We start from the raw sequence: 12,221 nt of genomic DNA, 5'->3' as shown, positions 1-12,221 counted from the left end.
GCGGCGGCTGTCTGGGCAGCTCCAGACCGCCAGAGAAGTTCTAAGCAGTGATTGCACACTGAGATTTTCCTGCTGGCTGGGGCTGGGACTGCCTGGTCTTTCCAGGTGTAAGAGCGCCGGGCTTGCGCGCACCTCTCCCAGGGGAGGGTGTGGGGCGCGGGCGTCTCCGGCTCTATCGCTGCGCGGGTCCCAGAACACCACCAGGCTAGGCGTTCATGCACCTCTCTCAGGGGAGGGTGAGGCATGTGGGCATCTCAGGCAAGGTGCGCATTCTGCCATCTGGTGTGGCTCCCAGCCCCTCACGTGAGCCGGACTCCACTCGTTCTCCAGCGCGCTGGCGGCTCAGGGACCAAGACCTGGTTTCTCCGCTGCACTCTCTCTGGCTCAGTGCCAGGGGAGGCTGTCCTGGGTCTGGGGACTTAAGTCCCTGTCCCTAGCTGCCCCGATCCCCACAATTTCCCCCCCGCGATCCTTTGCTCTTTTGAGTGCTTTCAACCAGACTCCAAGTTAATGCTGGTCCCCAGACACAGGACACTCTTGTATTGGGGTATTATTTTCCAATCGGTCGCCTCTGGTGGCTCCCTCCCCCTTTTTGTTTATCTTCCGATATCAGTCTGACGTTCCCACTCCACTTTACCTGCCCACTGGCGTCTTCTGCCCCCCATAGAGATCCAGACGTGTATAATTCTGATCTCAGGCTGATTTCATGGGTGATCGGAGTTCTTTGGTAGGTAATCAGCTCACTTTAGGGTACAGGTTGAAAAGGTGCCTCCTCCTACTTCCCCGCCATCTTGTCTCCTCCTGGACCTTTATCTTTTATCATACACTAAAATCTACTCGAAGTGGATTAAAGACTTAAGCAAAGGATCTGAAACTGTAAAGCTCATGAAGAAAACATATGCAAAAATCTTCATGACATTGATCTTCATGATGATTTCATGGATATGACAACAAAAACACAAGCAATAAAAGCAAAAATAGACAAGTGGTACTGCATCAAACTAAAAAGCTTGAGCAAGCAAACAAACAACAGAATTAAAAGATCTGCTATGGAATGTGAGAAAATACTTGCAAACTGTGTATCTGATAAAGGGTTAATATCCAAAATGTGTCAGGGACTCTTACAGCTCAATAGCCCAAACTGATAACCCTGTATAAAAAAATGAGCTGAGGTCTTGAATAAATATTCTTCTAAAGAGAATGTACAAGTGGCCACCAGGTATATGAAAAAAATCACTCAAAGTCACTAATCATCAGGGAAGTGCAAATCAAAACCATAATAAGATATCCCTTGACAACCATCAGGATGTCAAGAAAATCCACAAAAGACAAGGGAAAGTCAAGATACAGAGAAAAGAGAACCCTTGTACACTGTTAATAACAATGCAAAAATGGTTCAACTGCTATAGAAAATGCCATTTGGGTTCCTCAAAAATTTTAAAATAGAACTACCATTTGATCCATCAGTCCCACTTCTGGGTACATATCCAAAAGAATTGGAATCAGAGTCTTGAAGAGTTATGTGCACTCCCACAGCCATTGCAACATTATCCACGATAGTCAATATAAGAAAATAACATAAATGCCCACAGATAGGTGGATAGATAAAATGTACATACACATTATGAAATATTATTTAGCTTTAAAAAAAGAAGTGACTTCCCCCATTTGTGGCAACATGGATGAATCTGAATTACATTATTGTAAGTGAAATAAGTCAGTCACAGAAAGGCAAACACTGTTATGATTTCACTTATGGAATCTAAAGTAGTCAAACTCACAGAAGCAGAGGATAGAATGGTAATTACTAGGGGCAGGGAGGAGGAGAAAATGGGGAGTTGCTAATCAGTGGGGTTAAAGCTTCAGTAATAACAAGATACTGAATAAGTTCTAGAGATGTGCTGCACCATATTGTGCCTCTAGTTAACAGCATTGTATTATACACTTAACAATCTGTAATGAGGGCAGGCCTCATGGTAAATGTTCTTACAAAAATCAAATAAAACTTAAAAATTGGAAGATAATTTGTATACAAGTATACAAATGAGACTTGAACCAATGGAAAGACACTTGTTCATATATAAAAATGTGCAATAGTATTATTATGTTAATGTTCCCTAACTTACAAATGCATGTAACATGTTTGAAAATATCAAGAATTATTGTAAAATTGACAAATGCTACTAATGTTCATTTGGAAAACTAAACACAGGAGTTTCCCCAAAGGAAAAAAAAAGATAGAAGGCAAGACTCAGACTCAAAGTTAAATGAACCAGAAATTTTAGTTTTATTTCATGTATAAAACATTTGGGAATAATTTATATTTTCTCAAGTTTCATGCCTCTTGTGATTGAAGGTAACAGGCTTTTTGTCTTTTGTGGAAATTGCATAGAGAGGAGACTGAGCAAGATATTTGGAAGAGGACCAAAATGAATTTGAATCTTTATTTACTGGCTATGCGTAACAGGGCCAGGAAATTAACTTCCCTTAACATTTACCACCCTCTCCCAATAAAATGGATTCACAAGAATTGCATATTTTCTATGACTGTCTGAAAGGAATTTACTATGTAGAATATATCGTCACTGCTAAATAAGATAAATATATAATTTTATTGTTCTCTTTAGTCAAAAATTTTTTTGATAATTACCTCTATCACTTGGTTCAAGGTTCATCTTCTATATTACAAAATAAAACTTCCAGACTTTCTCTTTTTCCGGCTGGAACCATGGAGGGTGCAGAAGAGAAGAAAAAGAAGGTTCCTGCTGTGCCAGAAACCCTTAAAAAGAAACGAAGGAATTTCGCAGAGCTGAAGATCAAGCTTCTGAGGAAGTAGTTTGCTCAAAAGATGCTTCGAAAGGCAAGGAGGAAGCTTATCTATAAAAAAGCTAAGCATTATCACAAGGTATATAGACAGATGTACAGAACTGAGATTCAAATGGCGAGGATGGCAAGAAAAGCTGGCAACTTCTGCGTACCTGCGGAACTCAAGCTGGCATTTGTCATCAGGATCAGAGGTATCAATGGTGTGAGCCCAAAGGTTTGAAAGGTGTTGCAGCTTCTTCGCCTTCGTCAAATCTTCAATGGCACCTTTTTTAAGCTCAACAAGGCTCCAGTTAACATGTTAAAGATTGTGGAACCATATATATCATGGGGGTACCCGAACCTGAAGTCTGTGAATGAACTGATCTACAAGCGTGGTTATGGCAAAATCAAAAAGAAGCGAATTGCCCTGACAGATAACACATTGATTGCCCGATCTCTTGGCAAAGATGGCATCATCTGCATGGAGGATCTGATTCACGAGATCTATACTGTTGGAAAACGTTTCAAAGAGGCAAACAACTTTTTATGGCCCTTCAAATTCTCTTCTCCATGAGGGGGAATGAAGAAAAAGACCACCCATTTTGTGGAAGGTGGAGATGCTGGCAACAGGGAAGACCAGATCAATAGACTTATTTGAAGAATGAACTAAGGTATCTACCATGATTATTTTTGTAATTGGGCCAGTTAATAAAGGACTACTCTCAAATGGAAAAAAAAATTACCCCCAAAGTTTAAAGTTATTTTAAAATTTTCCTTCTTCGGGACGCCTGGGTGGCTCAGTTGGCTAGGCGGCTGCCTTCAGCTCAGGTCATGATCCCAGGGTCCTGGGATCGAGTCCCACATCAGGCTCCTTGCTCAGCAGGGAGCCTGCTTCTCCCTCTGCCTCTGCCTGCCTCTCTGTCTGCCTGTGCTCACTCTCTCTGACAAATAAATAAATAAAATCTTTAAAAAAAATTTTTTTTCCTTCTTTTAAAAAAATTGTTATTATTTTTTATTTTTTAAAAAGATTTTATTTATCTATTTGAGAGATAGAAAGACAGAGCAGGGAGCCTGACTTGGGGATCCAACCAACAACCCCCACCCAAGAACATGACCGGAGCCTCTCAGAACACTGAGAGCATGACTTGAGCCAAAGGCAGATGTTTAACTGACTGAACCACCCAGGTACTCTTCTAGTTTCCACTTTAAATATATCTCCCCCATCTCTCCTGCCCCATGAAATCATTCATCTGAGCAGATTGAGAGTTTTGAATTGAGGTGAGGTGCCTGGATGGTACAGTGGGTTAAGTCTTGGACTCTTGGTTTTGTCTCAGGTCATGATCTCAGGGTCCTGGAATCCAGCCCCTTGTGATTTTTCTTTTGGGATTTTTCTTTCCCTTTCCCTCTGCCCCTCCCACTCATGCTCTCTCTCTCTCTCAAATAAATAAAATAAATCTTTTTTTAAAAATAGAAGTGTTCCAGAATCTTTGTGAGAGAATTGTTACTGGAGACTACATTAGGACTATAGGTCTCTCATTTACTATCTTTACTTTCCATTTCAAAAACATTATCTTCAATACTATATATTTTTTAATATCTTATTTATTTGACACAGAGAAAGAGAGAGAACACAAGCAGGGGGAGCAGGCAGAGAGAGAGGGAGAAGCAGGCTCCCTGCTGAGCAAGGAGGCTGATGCAGGGCTTGATCCCAGGACCCTGAGATCATGACGTGAGCCAAAGGCAGATGCTTAACCTACTAAGCCCGCCAGGTGCCCTCTTCAAGAATATTCTTGATCACAATTACCACATGCTGCCTTTTTTCCTGCCTTGAACCATTCCTATTATTTATTCTTCAAGTCTTTTTTCATGTTGTTCCACTAATTCACCTTGTATTTATATCATTCCTTTACTGAACTTAGTAAGGGTCATGATGTGAATTTTTAAGAAAAACTTGATTTTCATCATCTATTTTGCTTTTTGAAAACTGCAGTGCTTTTGATAAACCATATGGATTTTTGGTATTCTGGTGCAATTTGTTATTCTTTTATATGATTTTTTTGAGAAGAAACCATCTCTTTTATGTTACAGTGAAACCAATCAATCTTGTCAGTGTCTAGTAATTTTTTCATGTTTCTACAATGTGAAATTTTCCAGCTTTCTGATCCTTTGCTTTGAAGCTGGAATTGATTTTATTCATTTTAATATTCATCTTTGTATTTTGTTGGTGATGATGAAGTATTCTTTTGGTTTCCATTTTTTGTTTTTTTTTTCCCCCTTCAGTGTTTTATCCTTTTAATATCATTATTAGTTAACAAATTAAATGATCATATTTATCCATCACTTATCCAGAAGTCCCTATTAAAATCTTTAATCATGCAAAATAGTTCTGTATTTGGCTATATTATGAAAAGGTTAGGAAAGAGTTGAGTTTAGGCATGGTTGTCCTTGAAAAAAGTTCTGTTACTTTAAGGAGGAAAGGCACATGTTTATTATTTTTCACTCAGTAAAAGGGAAAGTAATGGTATGAGGGTAGATTTTGTGATGAACATTAAAATTTTTTGAAAGAAGCCCACGTTGACAAATTCCGGATGCAGTACAATTGACTAGACTAGTCAGGGGAAAATATTATTCCTGAGTGTCTTCATTCTTTTACTTTGATAGAAATTTCATTCTTTTGATTGAATTCTCAAAAGCTTGCTTCACTTGCTGTTTCTCAGGATATAAATAAAAGGATTAACACAGGGGTCACAGAATTAATGAGTACTGATACTCCTCTATTAATGGCCACTTGCTCCTTTGCTGAAAACTTGATACAGATGAAGATGCAGCTGCCATTGTGATAGAAATTACAATTATGTAGGAGGAGCAGGTGGAAAAGGTTTTTTCCCCCCTGTGTTGAGCAAAAGGAAATCTTAAGATAGTCTTGATGATGTAAATACAAAGTAGCACCACACGAATGAGGGTCATGATTAATGCTAGTGAAGCATGGGCAATGATTGTTTCCTTTATGAACCATGTATCTTAACACGAAGTTTTCAGGAGAGGAGATGCATCACAGCCAAAATGATCAATCACAGTGGAATCACAAAATTCTACCTGAAATCCCACACGAAGTGGAGCAAATGTGATTAATAAATAAGTCAGGCAGCAGCAGAGGACAAGGATAATACAGACCCGTTCGTTCATCATGGTCACAAAATGCAGGGGTTTACGTACAGTCCCAAAGTGATCATGTGACATGGCAATCAGGAGACAGAAATGTGTCACTCCAAAACGTATGACAAAAAATATCTGAGTAGCACAACCACTGTAAGTAATAGTATTATCTGTTATCACCAGTTGATATGCTATAAAGGAATCCGGGAACACAAATGCTTGTGAGTGAGACTTCTAAGAACAAGAAATTTCCGAGAAAAAAAAAATACATGGGAATTTTAAAGTAAGAATCAATAAATGAAAGCATGATGATAGTCCAATTTCCTGTTATACTCAACATGTAGGTGGTAAGTAGAAAATGAAAAGAACTTTCATTGTGGATTATTGGTCAATCCCAAAGGATGAATTGGTTACAGCATACTGTATGGTTTCTCATTGCTAACTTCTGACTTCTTTCTGCTCGGCAAGGACAATTTGAGAAATTGAATCCTGATAAGAGGGGTCTCTCAATATCACATGACAATGAGCAATAGGTGAAGCATAAAGGAAAACAAGATCATATATGATTTTTTCTTTTTACTTAATCACCTACACAGTCAGTATAATTTTGGTCCTTTCTTTGCTACTATTACCAGGAGAGATTTGTCTAATAACTCTCATTATTGAATTGCATATTTAGCACAGGATTCTCCCCCACTTCTTCGTTTTGTTTTTTCTTTCTAGGAAGAGTTAGTTCAATTAAATGAATACTCTAAAGCAACTTTTTTCTTTTTCTTCAACTTCCATTATTTTACTTGATCTTAGGAGATGTGATTGACTAACCTGAGGGGTACATTCAGGCTGAAAACAAAAGAATATTTCTGGGTTATGTCCCCACTTTTATCCACTGGTATGAGTATCCTTCAGTAATCTTCTTAATTTCTCCATGACAGTTTTCATACTTGGAGACACTTGCCCTAACCCAGTGTGATCTTCATAGTTCTGTGAATACTATTAGAATTTATTTATTTATTTGTTTTCTTTTTTTACAAGTTTTTGTTTACATTTCAGTTAGTTAACATACAGTGTAGTATTAGTTTTGGGTGTACAATTTAACGATTCAGCACTTACATGTAATGCCCAGTGCTCCTCACAACAAGCATTCTCCTTAATCCCCATCACCTATTTAACCCAAACTCCACCCTCCTCCATTCTATTAGAATTTAAAATTGATAGCAAATATGTGTCATTCTTCAATCCCCAATTTTTTTACATTTGAAATGCAAATACTGAGATAGTAGTGATGTTTTCATTATTTTGATCATCAATTTATCTAGAATTTTCCTTCTCTAACCATTATTAGACTTGAAGGCATTTTTCTATTTTTCTATTTACTTGTTTAAAGGGCTACAACAGAAATTCTTTAAGTGAAAAGTCATCCCTTGGCTTTGGGTCCTTTCTCTTGGATCTTGAAACTTCTTTACAAGTATTGGTTCTTCACAACATAGCATAGGAATCTTTACACATTTGATTATTTTGATCCTCATCCAGGAAGAATTGTTGGATACAGACTATCATCACAGAAATTACATGCTTTCAGATAGCTTGTCTCAAGTTGGAATTTTCTGTGATTTTGGTTTTAGTGTCACTGAGGCAAAAGTCAAGTTGACTATCCCAGGCATATTATTCTTGCATTACTTTTTTTTATTTTTAAAGATTTTATTTATTTATTTGACAGACAGAGATCACAAGTAGGCAGAGAAGCAGGCAGAGAGAGAGGAAGGGAAGCAGGCTTCCCACTGATCAGAGAGCCTGATGCAGGGCCCGATCCCAGGACCCTGGGATCATGACCTGAGCCAAAGGCAGAGGCTTTAACCCACTGAGCCACCCAGGAAACCCTGCGTTACTTTTAAAATTCTATCCCGTTTACCCCTGACAGTGTCCACTCAACCATACCAGCATCTCAACCTCTAATTCACTGCTTGATTAATAACAATAAGGTTCATTGTAATAGCCAGAGATTTATGACTACATATTCTTTTTTTCATGTCTGTATTTTGGTTATCTCAATTTTAAGCATCTCTAAGATTACTAATTTAGTTGTCCTATTTTCCTTTCCTCATATAGGTAAAGTGGAATTCTAAGAAAATATATTTATAACACAAAGAAGATTAATCATAAAGATGAACATAACTAATCACAGTGCATGATAAAAATGCCATCATGTTTCCAATAATCACTTTTATATTTCCTGATTATTCCATTTTCCTGTCCTCCTTCTCCATCCATACTATCTATAGCATCTGTTTTCTACACCATTTTACCCATGCTTTTAAAAACATAGACATATTTTACATCCATTACATTTAAGAAATTTAATAAGATCCAATGCAGGAAGGTAATAGTATTATTAATTACATGCTGTTGTTAAAAAAAATGAGTGGAATGATAATTGTGAATGTCCCAAAGACAGACTTTGCTTTTTAAATAATTTGACTTGTGGGTCTGTTGTCTTTAGCTCTTCTGCTGTCTAGTGTGTTTATCTACCAAACCTTATATCCATCCATCTTTTATTTTTTTTCCTATTCTGAGTGAGAAACACTGTCACTTCATCTTTCATGAATACTCAACAAGCCCTTTACTAATCCTTCTTATTCTGCATTGTTTTCTGGTAAAATCTTGTCTCAAAGGCAGTAAGGATTAATTTGACCAGTGAGATAATTTAAGTCTAACACGATTTTGAATTAGACTGAATTTGCCCCCTTGTATTTTAAGTCATTCCCTTTCTGTAACATTTTTCCCCTCGGCTTGTTTGGCCCGAGACAGGGAACTTCACTGGGCATCATGCTGTTTAATCTTCCTTTATATTTGTTTGTATGGGCCTCATTTTGTCATACTAACCCACATGAAGAATAAAAATTAGAAGCTTACTGAAGTTTATGTCCTGCTTTATTTTTACTAATGGCCATCTTTGACTGCTTAGTGTTTTTTTTTTTTTAAAGATTTTTATTTATTTTATTTGACATACAGAGATCACAAGTAGGCAGAGAGGCAGGCAGAGAGAGGAGAAAGCAGGATCCCCGCTGAGCAGAGACCCCCCCCCGATGCGGGGCTCGATCCCAGGACCCTGGGATCATGACCTGAGCTGAAGGCAGAGGCCTTAACCCTCTGAGCCACCCAGGTGCCCCATGCTTAGTGTTTTATTAGAGGAGGAAGGACGCCAGATGTCAGGGATTCTGCCATTCACGAGTATGTTAGTATTTGGTACATAGCTTTTCCTCAGCTATTACTAACTCATTTGTGTTAGAAGCTACTCAGATGTTTCCACTCCTCAATCAGTGATGTTAGGACTGTAGATTTTCCTTTCTGAAGACAATAACTCATTATAGCCCTAGGATTTATAAGCATAATGGAAAAGGGGGTTTTGGACTTGATTTAAGGATAAGACTGTATGTCAGTATAATTATATCCTCAAATTTATTGCTGAGACACTCAAAGAATGATCAAAAGGCCAATTTGTGCTGTAGAGTAGCATTGTCTCTCCATTCCATTCATCATCTCTTTGGCAATCTCCTGACTCTCCTCAACATCCAAGGACTCACAATGATTAGTGGGAGGAAATACAGGAAAATCTGACCCTCAAAGTTTTACTGTCTGGTGAATGATTTGCTGTGTGTAATTCCAATCTTTCATTTTCTTTTGGTAAAAGTTCAGATACTTGACCTCTTATTGCTATTGGCTATATATATACACTGAAGAACTGAAGAATTTTCACTTACCCTTGCAAGACTTTATTCCCAAGTGTTCCCACACCAAATTGTCTGACCATTGGCTGCTAACCCATTAGCTTCAGGCTTACAATCCCTGCATTCTGTTCCATGATTAACACTACCCCAGTTTACCCATACTTACTGAGAATTTGAGTGGCAAACACTTATCAGTGAAATATTGACCTTTGTTAAGCCTTTTCAAAAATCTTCTCTGGAAATCTTCAACCTTCTTATTAAGTTGATAATGGTGATCTTGAATTGTCCTTATGTTAAAACCTTTAACTAAAGACTTGAGCTAATGGGTTTTGATTTTTTTTCTTCTTTTTACAATATAAATTGTTTGAGGATAAGGAGGTGGGAAGAAAGCTAATTCTGGTAGTCTTATATTTACTAAAATGTAAAGCCAACTTTGCTTATGAATGTAACTTATTTATAGGTCAGGTACCATTGAAAAATAGTTTAAAAGTACTGTGAGTTCGTTTCATGAAATTTCCAAATTATTTCTACACAAAGATTAAAGGACAAACACAAAATACACCCCAAATTGGGTGCTACTCTAACCTTGAGTTATTTCATCATTGTTTTTTCTTCCTAAAAATTTTCAAACTTAAAAATTTAAAGTTTCATACTTAGTTTCTATAGTAATTCATAGCTTCTGTTGACAATTTCACCAAAAATATCTTTAGGTCCCTTGTGCAAGTAAAAGCCAAAATGGAAGGTTTTATTCCATTTTTAAAATTTAAATTCGATTAGCCAAGGTATAGTACATCATTAGTTTTTGATATAATGTTCAATGATTTATTAGTTGAATATAACACTCAGTGCTCATCATATCACATGCCCTCTTTAAATCCCATCATTTTTAGTAGAGGTGTATAAATATAGTGGCTATGTGTTTTCAGAAACCCACATTCATGAAAGCCCTGACAATGCAGAGATCTTAAAAATGTTTTATTCAGATACAATCACCAGATATTGTTTCCCATTGAAAAGTTGGGAAATAACTTCTTTGCATTTAGTAGTTTAAGGAAAAGTAAACACTGACACTGAGGCAAATGAATACCAAAAATGGATTATGGAAGAGTTGATGGCCTGATCTTTTCTAGACATGGAGATAGGGTGCCCTGTAATTTTTAAACTATCAATGACTTCTATTATATTTGATGAATATGCTATGGGTACATAAGAATCAAGTGAAATAAAAAAAAAAAAGCAAGAGGGTCCTTTGTGATTACTGTATAAAAGCTGGTAATGAATCTTTTAATGAACTCTGACACACACAAAAATACATACAGCAGTGGGGCCATTTCCCTAGAGACACAGAAGCATAACTGTAGCATTAAATATATAAAGAAACACAACAATGATATTAAAACAAAGCAAATGCCTGGCTTCTTTTCTAAGGCAATTGGATGTAAGAATTTGATTTTTAATTTTTGTTTTAATTTTTTACATTAAAAATTTAGAAGATTTTATGGAGGAACATCCATACATAAAAATGCACATATTTTAACTGCCCATTACAATGAATTTTCATTAACTGTACTTATACAGATACCTAGCAACAACAGAACAGAACAGTACCATCACCTGGAATATTTCCCTAGTGCTTAATTAGATAATTATTAAACATCCAACCACTCACTCTTTCATATATACTGCCAGGAAAATCACTGCCCTGATTTGTAATAATATAGATTATTCATGTTTTTGTATTTATATTGGTGGAGTCATGTAACATGAAACATTTTATGTCTGACTCTTTTCAGTCAGTATGAGATAGTGAGATCTTCCCGTATTACTGCATGTGATTGTAGACCATTCATTCTTATTGCTTTATAATATTCTTTTATGTAAATTAACTATTTTTTATTTATCCATACTATACTGTTTTTCTGCCTTTGTATAGTTTTCAGTTTCATGCTATTATAAATGGTGTTTCTATGATCATTCAAGTGCATATATTTTCTTCTCCTTGATTTTGGTATGATAGATTTTTTTCTTTTTTTAATTAAAAGTTTTATCTGATATAACTATAGATACATAGGCACTTGTAATAAGTAACAGAGACAGAACTCATGCATGCTTTACCCAGTTTCTTGCAAGGGTCACATCTTATGAGACACAATCTCACAACCAGGACATTGGCAACCACGCAACCTAAGTGCAGGAAAGTTTCATTATCACAGTATCCCTCATTTTGCTCTTTTTTGGCCACTCAAGCCTCCATTCCCTTAGGTCTTCTATCACTGGCATTCATTAATTTTGTAATTCTGTAATTTACAATTACAATTAAGAAAATTACAATTAAAAAATTCTGTAATTTGTAAAATTCTGTAATTTTGTAATTGTGGTATTATATAAGCAAGTCAATAGTGTATATGACTGTTGGGATTGGCTTTTTGACTTGGCATAATTCCCTGGAGAAATATGCAGTTCTATGCAGTTCAGTGGTTTTTTTTGTCCTTACATCTTCAGCTTTTTAATTTATTCATTTTTTTGGGTTTTATT

The 12,221-nt window shown here is 36.7% G+C and overlaps 1 pseudogene across 1 annotated transcript; it reads left to right on the top strand.

Annotated features, from left to right (window-relative positions):
* The first annotated feature begins 2,728 nt into the window (after positions 1-2,728).
* Positions 2,729-3,544, top strand: LOC308347511 (large ribosomal subunit protein uL30-like; annotated as a pseudogene). Its single transcript has one exon. The product of its transcript is annotated as a large ribosomal subunit protein uL30-like (transcript).
* Positions 3,545-12,221: the final 8,677 nt, after the last annotated feature.

Source organism: Martes martes (genome assembly GCF_963455335.1).
Source record: "Martes martes genome assembly, chromosome: 8".
In the NCBI taxonomy this organism is placed as follows: domain Eukaryota; kingdom Metazoa; phylum Chordata; class Mammalia; order Carnivora; family Mustelidae; genus Martes; species Martes martes.
This window is presented reverse-complemented; position numbering and strand designations above follow the sequence as displayed.